Source organism: Mus musculus, chromosome 11 (assembly GCF_000001635.26).
Source record: "Mus musculus strain C57BL/6J chromosome 11, GRCm38.p6 C57BL/6J".
Lineage (NCBI taxonomy): Eukaryota > Metazoa > Chordata > Mammalia > Rodentia > Muridae > Mus > Mus musculus.
Genome location: NC_000077.6, coordinates 96476621 through 96489255, shown reverse-complemented (window position 1 = coordinate 96489255; position 12635 = coordinate 96476621). Strand labels below are relative to the sequence as shown.

The following is a 12635-nucleotide window of genomic DNA, read 5'->3' as shown; positions in this document are numbered from 1 at the left end:
AAAAATGCCTGGGAGAGGGAGAAACTGCAATTAATGTGAATGTGTTTTATAAAACCAGAGCGTGATGGAAACACAGACTCTGGAACAAATCTCGTTATGGTGAAGGAAGCAATTTGGAGGTACACAAATTTTCGAAGACAAAAAAATTCATTGATAGCAATTACAATTGCCAGAAATATGGGCTGCATACTTTATTCTTCACAATATGTTTATCGTCCCTAAAAAGCATATAAATGATACAGTTAACAGTCTCCCCCTCCAAAAAAAAAAATCGTACTCACAATATGAAACTGCATCGCATGCACCGCCAAAATAATGCGATGTACTGACACAGCTGAGCTATATCAGTATATCCAAACACTTGTTTTACCCTCGTACTATTCAATAAGAGTAAACAAATCAGGGCTAGGTAGCCATCACCAGGACTTCTTCAGATGAGATACAAAGCCCAGGAGATTGAAATATTTATAAAGAATCACAATCAGCATCTAAGCCCTGAATCACGTCTACTATAGACATCATCTAATGGGTTCCTCCAGGGGGGGCTTTGAATGCCAAAGAACATGAAAACGGGAAGCTGAATTAACAGGGAAAAAAAACAAACAAACAAACAGTAGCATTGACGTACCATTAATACAATACATCATGTTAATAGAAAGGCAAAAACACACCATCGTCTCAAGAGCTATGGAAAAAGCATTTGACAAAATCCAGCGGTGCCTCGTGATAAAAACACTCAAGATAACTAGGAAAAGAATGAAAGTTCCTCAGCCTGAGAAACAGCTCCGATGTAAACCCAACTACAAGGGGCTGGAAGCGCAGTTCATCAGCATAGCCTAAGTAAGTCTGGGACCCAACACAACAAACAAAATTATTCTCTAAAATCCCACAGGCAACCCTCTCATGCTTAATTGTGAAAGACCGAATGTTTCCCTCTCTAAGGACCACACACAACAATGGGGCTCTCATCACTGATAGTGATTGCCTCAGTGGTACTAGCCAGAGCAATTAGACAAGAAAATAAAGTTTAAACATCCAGATTGGGAGGAATAAAATAAAACTATCTCTACTGACATGTGGTGTGGTCTTATACGCAGAGAACTCTAAGGTTCACAAAAAAAAAAAAAAAAATCCATTAGCATCAACACAAAGCCAACATGTTTGTAAGGTATAAAGCCAGTGTCCAAGAACCAACTGTATTTTGACATTGATTTCTGGGCACAGAAGTCTGTTTTCCTGTACCTGGAATCCTGCACATGCTGAGAGAGTATTCTATCCCTAAGCCACAGCACAAGCATCAACTGGATCAGCAATGAACAATTCAAAAGCAAAGAAAATTCTATTTAAAATATAATTTAAAATAATTTCTTAAGAATAAGTTTGCCGGGGCTGGAGAGATGGCTCAGCAGTTAAGAGCACTGACTGCTTTTCCAGAGGTTCTGAGTTCAATTCCCAGCAACCACATGGTGGCTCACAACCATCTGTAATGGGGTCTGATGCCCTCTTCTGGTGGGTCTGAAGACAGCTACAGTGTACTCATGTACATAAACTAGATTAGTCTTTTCTTTAAAGAAAGGAAAAAGGCAGGCATTATCTTGATCATTAGAAAAAAAAAAAAAAGGATATGTCTGCAAGGAGTGGGAGATGCTTCAGTAAGTAAAATGCTTGTCACACAAGCACAAAGAGCTGAGTTTGATCTATAAAACCAATGTAAAAAAAAAAAAAAAAAGCTGAATATGATGGCCTGTACTTGTCAGCCCAGTGCTAGGAATGTAAAACCAAAAAGATCTCAGGGACTTGCTAGCAGCTGGGCTAGCCTAACTGGTGAACTCCAGGACAGTAAAGGACCTTGTTACAGAGAGAGAGAGGAGGGAAAAAATTTAAAGACAAAGAAATACTTTAAAATAGTTTCATTGGCCAGGTATGGCAGAGGCAGGCAGATCTCCATGAGTTCAAGGTCAGACTGGACTACAAAGTGAGTCCAGGACAGCCAGAGCTTGTTACACAGGAAGAAAAATAATTATACATAAGAAACAATATTTTAAAATTATTTTTAATCATATGCATGTACGCAAGTGCAGATGTGTGCAGTGCCTGTGCAGGCCAGAGGGGCCGGATCTCCCTGGAGCTGGAGGCACAGGTGGCTGTGAGCCACTCAGTGAACAGTTGCTAGAACTCAGTCCTTTGCAAGAGCAGTATGTGTTCGTAAACACTCAATTGTCTCTCCAACTCTATAGTGAGATACTTTGTAAAGTTGGTGTCCAGTACTTCTGATTTTTTTTTTCATTTGTGTTTACCTGCTTTAAAAGGCTATTTTCAAAAAATGGGCACCATGGAAGTAAAAGAAAATGCCATGTGAATAAATTTTAAAATTTCCAGGAAACAGCTGGTTAAAAAAAAAAAGTAAATTCCCAGGCCAAGTGTATGGCTTGGTGGAAGAACGTGTGTTTAGCAAACCCAAGACCCTGGGTTCGAACCTCAGAATGGGGCAGTACAAAGAGAAGTAAATCCATGCCTATTACAGCCAAACTGCTGAAGAGCAAAGATAAAGAAAATTTCCAAAGCAGCCAGAGAAAATGACCCATCACATACAGTAGAACAGTGATAAGAATGAGACTTGAATTTTCATCAGAAAGAATGGAGGCAAGAAGGTACTGGACACTTTAAAGTCCTGAAAGGAAGTGGGGGGGGGGGGAGGCCTGGTCAACTCCAAATTCTATATTCAGTGACAGCAGCCATCAAGAGATGAAGGCAGAATAAAGACAATTGTGAGATCAGTGAAAATTTAAAATTGTCCTGCCAGAGAAACTGCATGAAAGAACACTTAAAGGAAGCGTGCCTCGCTGAAGATGTGTGACCCCAGAGACAGACAGCCCTCCAGGAGTGCCCTGGTGCTCAAATATGGGTCTGTCTGAAACATTCTCATGCTTAATTTTCTCAAGAGACAATGGGCAGTTTCGTGCACAGGTTACAACATTTGCAGGGCACAGTTTATTACATACGTACAAGCAAAAATGTGTCTCAAAAACATAGTAGCACAGAGGCCAAGGGCAACAGTAAATGAAACCCTCTTAGCTAAGCAATATTAACTCTGAGTGGATTGTGATGTTGTTACACCACAAAGTAGGCTCACTGGAGCTACCTTCAGGAACCAGATCAGGAGTCCCAGTTTTCAAAATAAATTCATTTAAAAGAAAGTCAAATGAATGCTAAAAAGCACCTGATAAAGACTTTACAGGCAAGCATAACAAACAAAAAAAAAATGGCAACTGGAAACAAATCACAAAATAAGCTAAGTCCACTGGAAGCAATAGTTATAGAGAAAATGAGCTAACGAATCCAATTTAAAAGCAGAGAGAGATTACTAACATTCAGGATGTTTGGGAAAGCCCTATGGAAACCTATTTTTTAAGCTTCCTTTAAAATACACACACACACACACACACACACACACACACACACACACACACACACAGGGTGGGGATAAGAGAGGAAGGGATGAAGAGGGAATATAGCGTTATCCTACATGGAGGAGATGATGCGCCTCCCAGAAGCCATGGGTTGCCAGATAAAAAGTGCCAGGTGTGTATTATCTCCCATTGAGCAGTTGGGTGATGGGGGACAGGGGAGGTCCCCAAAACTTTCAAAACTATGCATCCCGTTGCCATTGTTCATGGTTGCTCACCGGAACTTGATGGTGAGACCCTACTGCTGAAGACATCACACACTTTGATCACAGGTTTGGAGAAGCTGAACTGGTATTCTCCTGGAAGCTTCCTCCTTGCTACCTAGTTTTCATAGAACCTGCAGTTTTACTGGCCATGAAGCCTGGGAGCAACAGTGAGGGCCAGCCTGGCAAGTCTGATATGTCTGGCTGCAACCTCAGAGTGGATGTTATAGGGATATCAACCACTTCTTAATAGGATGCAAGGCCTGCATCCAAGGAGGAAACTCCTAGGTATAAAAATCAAGCCAAAAACCCATGGCTAAGGAGCACCATAGGCCCTAAGAGTGAATCTACTATAAGTTTACCAAGTAGACACATGCCTTGTAAATGTATCTCTACACTCATAGATGACTGCAGCCCTCAGACCTCATGAGAGAAGCATTTAAAAAATACAGACAACAGCAGTTAATGCAGAGACTCGCAACATGGAGAGAACAGATGTCTCTGGAGCGCTCAGAAGTAAAAAGGACACTGGTATCTCACTACCCTCTCCTCCACGCTCAGGAAACATTGTGGAAAAGAGGAGAGAAAGACCACAAGAGCCATGGAGTGAGACAGTGTCTTCTGACCATGTCAGAAGCTCACAACAGGAGCTCACAACAGCTGCACAAGACCAAGCCAGACAATATTCCAGCCTAGGTGGGGAGGGGCAGACCAACACCCACCCCTAGTTGATGGCTTCTGGGGAAAGGGGGGAAGAGTCCATTTTCTTTAGGGGTGTGGTTCCTGGTAGGATCCAGTGGATGGCCCCACACCCATGAGCAAGCATATAGTTAGCACAATGGACGTGGTGCGTTAAGAGGTCCTGAAGTTGAATAGATTATATCGTGGGATCTGAGAGAGGTTGGAAGCGGGGACTGAATCTGATTAAAATATGTCACATGAGTTACGAGATTCCTCAGAGGATGAAAAAAATGGAGTACATTAAAACCCCTAGACTTGATTAACACCCGTGAATATAAAAACACAGAAAGGTTGTAAAAGAATGGGAGGAACAATAGAGGATGCAAACAGAAAGTGTAAGGAAGACAGAGCCGATAAAAACTTTTAAAATAGAAGCTGGAGAGATGGCTCAGTGTGTGAAGGGCTTACTGTTCAGACATGAGGACCTGGTGTCCAGCACCCAAGTAAAATCTGGGCACAACACTGCAGCCGGTAACCCACAGAGTAAGGGGCAGAGACAGGTTAACCTGGGGGACCTGCTGGTCAGCCGGTCTAGCCAATTCATGAACTCCAAGTTCAGTGAAAGAGCCTGCCTCAAAAAGTAAGGTGGGGAATAATAGAAAAAAATATGGTAAGCATGACTTTTCTTCCCCTACTCCCAATACACACACACACATGTGCACACACACACACGTGCACACTGAAATAAATAAAATTAAAAAAAAAAATCCATGGTTGGCAAAGGTTCCCAGGAGTGGGTGGGAAGGACAGGTAAAGCATTGATGCTGTCTATAGTGCCTGACCCTGTAAAGCAGCGTACATGCCGTGGACAACTGTCAAATCCAACAGGGCTCTACAGCACAGAGACTTCATCCTTAATGTCCATGTCTTAGTCAGGGTTACTACTGCAGTGATGAAACACCATGACCAAAAGCAACTCGGAAGGAAAGGGTTTGTTTGCCTTACACTTCCATATCTCTGTTCATCATCGAAGGAAGTCAGGACAGGAATTCAAACAGGGCAGGAACCTGGAGGCAGGGGCTGATGCAGAGGTCACAGAGGAGTGCTGCTTACTGGCTTGCTCTTCGTGGATTGCTCAGCCTGCTTTCTTATAGGACCCAGGACCACCAGCCCAGGGACGGCACCACCCACACTGGGCTAGGCTCTTCCCCATTAAGCGCTATGTAAGAAAATGCCTTACAGCCGAATCTTATGGAGGCATTTTCTCAATTGAGGTCCCTCCTATCAGATGATTCTAGCAAACATATTCTACAAACGTCACTTATGCTGGGAGATCTCAAATATAGGCTGGCAACATGAACCAACTGTTCTACAGATGGATGGAGTAACCTCACTGGAAAGAAAGAAGGAAGGAAGGAAGGAAGGAAGGAAGGAAGGAAGGAAGGAAGGAAGGAAGGAAGGGAGGGAGGAAGGGAGGGAGGGAGGAAGGAAGGAAAAGTGCTGACATAAGCAGCTTTTGAAATGAGGAGTCAGATAATGATCATCCACAGCTTACTACCAACATTTGGTTTCATTAATATGGTTCTCTCTCTGTCTCTGTCTCTGTCTCTCTGTCTGTTGCATACATACATGCATGGTCACATGTATGATAGAAATAGAATTCAAGCTGGCCAGGGATACAAGGTAAGATCTTGTCTCAAAAAAAAAAAAAAGTTTTTTTTTTTTCTGAACAACAAAATAATCTTGAATTATAAACCAAATTATAAATATCCTAAGTCTATAAGTAACATAAGTAATCAAACAAGTTAACAAGTGGGAGATAAGAGACAGCAGATCTCTAGTGTAGAATTTGTGTGGATATTCTACCCCAATTAAAGGAGCCATGCCTCCTGGTCCTCAGGTGTGGGCTGCACACAGCCACTTCCTTCCTTCCAATGGCTGCAGCTTGGAGAGAGAACTAGAGTGAGTCCGGAGAGGGAAACCTGACACCAGCCAGGTGTTCATGGTTCACCATCAACCATCATAAATCACACTGACAGCGTGAACTCTTGATGCCATGTTGTGAAAATGATACTTTTTGTGACGGCCCTCCCTCAAACCTATAACCCCAGTCTAATCAGGAGAGGAACACTAGACTCATCTTGACACATTCTAACAGAGGGTCATTCTGCTGTCTACCTGACTAGCTCTCCTCAAAAGGGATACATTTATCAAAAAACAAGGGGAGTGTGGGAGATGGCCACAGCTGAGCCCCAGAAGACCTGACGGGATTCTGGATAGAATCCTGAGACAGAAAGGGGCATTAGGTAAAACTCCAGAAGCTGAGTGAGCCTTATTAGCTGAATGATGGCTTTATTTGTCCTAAGAAAAGTACCTGTGATGGCTAATCTTGATTATCAGCTTGACTACATCCGGAACCAACTAAAACTCAAGCAGCTCGACAGGCCTGGGAGGGATCGTCTTGTCTCATCATTTGAGGTAGGCAGACTCACCCCAAATCAGGATCGTTTGAGGTTATAAGACCCACCCTACCTGAGTCACACCTTCTGTGGAGACCCACATAAGAGGACATGGAAGAAGGAAGCTTTTGGGTTTTGTCTTCTTGCCTTCACTCCCACTGGTAAGCTCTTGGATCCGACAGCTAAAGGAGTCCCTTGCTGGTATTAGAACCTACTTCCTCAGCCTTTCAACATACAGCAAGGCCAGCTGAGCTATCCAGCTTCATGAACTGGATTCTCGGCCTTTCTGTAGGCAAAGTCTGTGGTTGGACTAAGCGGACCATAGGGAGTAAACCATCCTAACAAGTCCCCCTTTAATAGAAATAGATCCATTCTATTGGCTCTGCCCCTCCAGAGGATGCTAACTAACACAGTACAGCACTGGAGTGAGAGGTTCTAATTAAAGGGACCTGGAGGAAAGACAAGGGCTAGGGAGCGCATCTGCTCAGTACTTCTATAAACCGAACATTTCTATAAAAGTTCAGTTAATAAAAGCAGTAAACCATATAACCTGAATGTTTTAAGTCTGAATGGTTAAACCAAACCAAACAAACAAAACAAAACAGTGCTAGCAAGACAGGTTTAAAAAACACTAACTTCCAAGTCTGAAGACCTGAGTTCAGTTCCCAGGTCCCTCATGGTGGAAGGAGAGAATCGACTCCCGCAAGTTTTCTTCTGTCACATACACACTCTCTCTCTCTCTCTCTCTCTCTCTCTCTCTCTCTCTCTCCCTCTCCCTCTCTCTCTCTCTTATTGAATCTCACTAATAAAATGTTCACCAACCCAGTTTCATTAAGATATAATCAATAAATATCTTTACTAAATTCTTGTAAGTAAAATACCTGCATCCTCCATACCAATTGGTTATAATTATGTCCTCCTGAGGTCGCTGTGGGTGGGTTGATTCTTTTAAGACATGTCCTGTTGTAGCTTTCCTTCAGATAAATTATTTGAAAGGCTTGTCCCCCAATACTTGACGAGTAAAATGTTTACTTATTTACTTTCACTCAGCATCTACTCAGAGGAATAAAAAGACACAAAGATGACCTCTTCCACCCATATCACTGGATCTTTAGAATCTGCTCTGCAGGTACACTCACGAGCTTTCCAGATGAAGTATATATATATAGCCAAGAAAGCATGAAGTCAGAAGGACTACATGCGGGTTTGTGAATTCGATATTGTGAAAGGCCCTGCAAAATCCTAATACCGAAACTTGATGAAAACATTGAGGAAAGAAATTAGGAGGGCTACATTCACTCCAGCTGAGTAGGTGGAACTTCTTATGGTGAGAACCCAAAGGAGCCTGAGCAAGCCTTCTTCAAGACACCAGCTGGGAAAGAGATTCCAAGCCACCCTGCAGTGCCTTGCCTATCTCTGGCCACCATCCTGTTGGTAGGTTTCGTCATTAAGTAGACAAGTCATTTGCTAACAAGAGTTCTTTGTGGGGAGTGTAACTCGGGGCAGAAGGCTTGCTTGGCATGTATGTAAGATCCTGCATAGAGAGACTCTCTTATAAACATCTCCTGTCAATAAAAAAGCTAGGGGCCAATGAGCTGAGGCAGGAAATAGGAGGTGGGACACTGGCAGGAAGAGAGAGGACTCTGGGAAATTGGGATTTTTAAAAAGAAACGAGGCAAGAGCTGAGAGAGCTGAGACAAGAGACAGACCTAGAAGAGAAGCCAGAGGGAGACTGACAAAAACCAGCAAGTAGATGAATTCAGGGAGACCCTGAGGAAGATGCTGAGGAGTCTCAGAGGAAAAAGCAGAGAGGTAACCAACCAAGTGATAGACATATAATAGTTTAAATGGTTAAATAAGTTAAGAGCTAGTCAGAGAATGAGCCAAAGCTTATGGCCTATGTGTTTAATAATAAATAAGTAGTCTCCAAGTTGTTATTATTTCAAACTAAGAGGACAGGAGGCAAAATGGAATTTGTATAATTAGTATTTTTTAACAGTCCTGGGTTTGATACTCGGCACTCAAAAAAGCAAATCCTCTTCCTTTAGAGACATCATGTTCTGTTGGGTTCCTGTAATAGCAATATTCAGTGTCAAAAAGGAGGATGAGGGTGTCTGCGCACAGTTACCCTCAGCCAGGGAGTGAGCAATAAATACCATGTAACGGTCATATCGTCCATCACATGGAAAAGATGCCAGTCGCCTGCCATAAACAACACCACGCCCAAATGGAGCTACTCTTCCTCGTGTATCAAGTGAGCAAGACAGAGCTAGCAAAGGATAGATACTCAGATACACAATTAGAATTATGATACGCGCTGCCAATAAGGTCCGTGCTGGGTGTACGAGTAGCATCCACAAAGCTCTTTGGAGCTCACAAGCCCAGGTAAAGTTACAGAGAATGAGAAGATTTAAACTTGGAGAGCCAAAGAGGGTCAGGAGGAAAAAGAGAGGTAACAATGTTCATCTAGAAGGCATATTTGTAGACACATAGTATCTCATACTAAAAGTAACACAGGATAACTTTAAATCTTGTATTTTAAAAGGTAAGCACAGTTTTGGCAAAGGCATGTGTTCTCAGTAAAATTCACACCTGCCCGAACACAAAAATGCCCTTAGATTCCAGACATCTGTGCAAGGAAGTCAGAGCAAAGGGAAAAAAAAGATTAAGGGACAGGAAGGCATGTACAGCAATAGATGTGCAATAGGGTCATGGCATCCTGCAAATACTCACTACAGCGGAAAGGCCGCCTGGCCAGGACCTCCTGGTTCATGGCCCGTGAGAGCTTCTGATGGTTTCTCAAACTCTTCGACCTTGTCCCTTTACAAGGTTACCATTTTGTTTATTTGGAAAATGACATCTTAAGGGTCCCATATTTTTTTTCTAATGACTGAAAGATAAATGCGGCTTCTTTCTGATTTCTCCATAATGCTCCCGACACACTGGAGGGAGAACAATCCGGGAGTCAGAGCTGCTAACAGTTGCAAATGTTTTCTGTTGATGTATGTTTCTCAAACTCAGAAGTTTGCTTCCATCAACCTTTTATTTGGAGGCAAGATGAATGACCCAGCGCTGTTGAAAACAATTCCACCAACCAAATACCAATAAAAGTGTTCCTGGAGGGGGTATTGTGGGAAAGTATTTGAACTACTAAAGCAGAACTTGCATTCCTGAGAAGAATAATGGATAAATGTCTGCCTGTAACTGGCTTTACACCCAAAAAAATATTTGAGGTTTTTATTTGTTTGTTTGTTTGTTGTTTGTTTGTTTGGGTCTGTGAATGAAAATATTAGCATAGGTTAAAATGTTAATCTTAATTCATTAATCTAACTAATTCCATGGGTCCAGGCTTCTTTTGTGTTAAGAAATCCCCAGAGTATCTGCACATACCATTTAAGTACAAATGGCTGTCCTGGCTGGGAATGACCACAGAAATGCCCAACTTCTCTGGTTGTACTAAGTTAATCTCTGTTTTGCTTCAACAACCCTCAGCTGATTTCTGTCATCGTTCAACATCCCTACCTCTGTCCCTGCCCCTACCCCGACCCCCCAGACTCGTCCTAACCACCACACCTCCAGGTCTTTCCATCTTCACTGCCTGTGCCTACTTTATTAGTCAGGGCACACTGTGTGGACAGTGTTTGTGGACCATATTTCTACTTCCAGCTTTCACTTGCTGTTGGCTGTGAACATTTGCCTAGGTCTCCACTATAATCTGAATGGCTGTGTCTCTCCCAAATCCAGCCACTGAAACATAATCACCACTGTGGTAGTATTAAAAGGTGGGACCTCTAGGCAGAGATCAACTGTCCTGATGGAGTCTTTATGAAAAGAGGCCCCAGGGTGCTGACTTGTCTGATCTACCCTGTAAGGACACAGAAAGTGTCTACTTTAAAACACCAAGTAGACCCTCACCAGACATTAAATCTGCTGGTGTCTTGGTCTTCAACTTCCTCATCTGTAAAACTATGAAAAACAAACCTTTGCTGTTTATAAACTACCCTGCTTGTAGCATTTCCTTAGAGCAGAGCAGACAGCCTCAGACAATTATTAACTGGTGTTCTGCCTGCCTTCAAGGGGCTTAGAAATCACACACTTCATTCATAGTCTGCTTCGCTGTTATGACATAAATGGAGGCCCTGCCCCTCCTGTTAACAATGCTGGTGAGTTGGTATCTCCTGGCGCTTTCTGTCAGTGTAAAGATTTCAGACCAAGAGAATTATCAGTGTTTTATTATGTATGTTATACTTCAAGAATTTGACATCTGTTCATTTATATAGTTTCGAAATCCTAGCTATAATAATAATTCCTTGCCTCCCTTACTAATTCTTTACTTTTTGAATCATGGTTTTATTTTCTTTCTTGAATGCTTTATTTATTTTTGTCTCAGACATTTAAACTGCGCTGTCTAATGCAGTAGCCACTAACTACATGTAGCTATTCAGATATCAGTTAAAATAAAATAAAACATGCTGGCAGTGGTGGTGCATTCCTTTAAACATAGAACTTGGACAGTAGAGTCTGGATGATGAGGACTCCAAGGCCAGCCTCAACTATATAGTGGGACCAGACTGGTCTATTGGAGGTTCTAATTCAAAAGAAATAAAAGTTAAGATCTCTGTAGACTGGGGATGTGGCTCGGTTGGTAGAGGGCTTGCCTAGCATGGTGAAGCACTGGGTTTGGTCCCCAGCACTGTAAATTGAGTGTGGTGACACACATCTGTAATCCTAACACTCTGGAGATGGAAGCAGGAGGATAAATTATAAGGTTTAGCAGAAAGATTTTAATAACCCAAGGTTGGGGAGAAGTACTACGAAACAGCGTCTCTGGGACACGACACAGCAGATGCACCACAAACTCACAGTTACTATGGCTGTCTGCACAAGATCAAGCCAATCAAACCCGCCCCCCCTCAATGAGGGCGGTGCTCACAGGGCTCGACCCCTGGCTGAGGAGCTATTGGTAGTTGAGGGCTGCTAAGGGAGTTTTTTTCTCTCCAGGAGTCCACAGTGGTCCCTGGGAGGTCGACCATGCTCTACGTGGTTCATTGTGTCATGCTGGGGCGGATGTCTGATACGTATTGGCCCTCCGATATGCTCAGTACGGTTTTATGTCCCATTTCCTTGTATTCCCCATCACTCCCTGATCTGTAACGTTCTGCCTCATGTATGCAGTCCGTAACTTTGGGGATATCTTTGACATTTTGAGTGAGAACAGTTCTCAGCCTTTGTGCCAGTTCAGGAGGAGGCACACCGGCTAATGCTGCAGAGTAAGTCTTTCTTACGTTTAGTATTTTCTCATGGGTCTTCTGTGTAATGTGCTGTACCCTGTGTCCATTTTGTCCACAATCCAGTCTTGACAGACATTTTCTTACTACCTGTTTGATTTTAGAGCTTCGTTTCCTCATCCATTTGGGATGATATTAATAATGCCAGTCTCATAAAAGCATATGGAAATTAAACAGTAGAGGTCTGAAAATGAATTAAACCAATATGTAGAATGTATTAAACATCATATAAGAACCTGGTAATTAAAACTTTAATAATAATAATAATAATAATAATAAGTAGTAGTAGTAGTAGTAGTAGTCTCTGAGCTCTCTATCTTTCCTACCATTTTAAAAAAAATGTAACAAACAAGAGAGGGAAAAATAACTTCATTTTTTAAAACTTAGAATTAATTAGAAAATAATATATTTAGACACATATAAATACATACATGAAACAAATCTATCTATAGCAAGGTTAGCAGAGCCTACCTCCTCATACATGCTTAAATCATACAAGAACAGAATAGTGAATTTTTAAAGTGGCACCTCAAAGAT

At 42.2% G+C, this 12635-nt stretch overlaps 1 protein-coding gene across 6 annotated transcripts in view; it reads right to left on the bottom strand.

The window, feature by feature from the left end:
* The window catches only part of Skap1 (src family associated phosphoprotein 1), a 295053-nt gene that overhangs the window by 270367 nt on the left and 12051 nt on the right, over positions 1-12635 (bottom strand). The window lies entirely within an intron of this gene.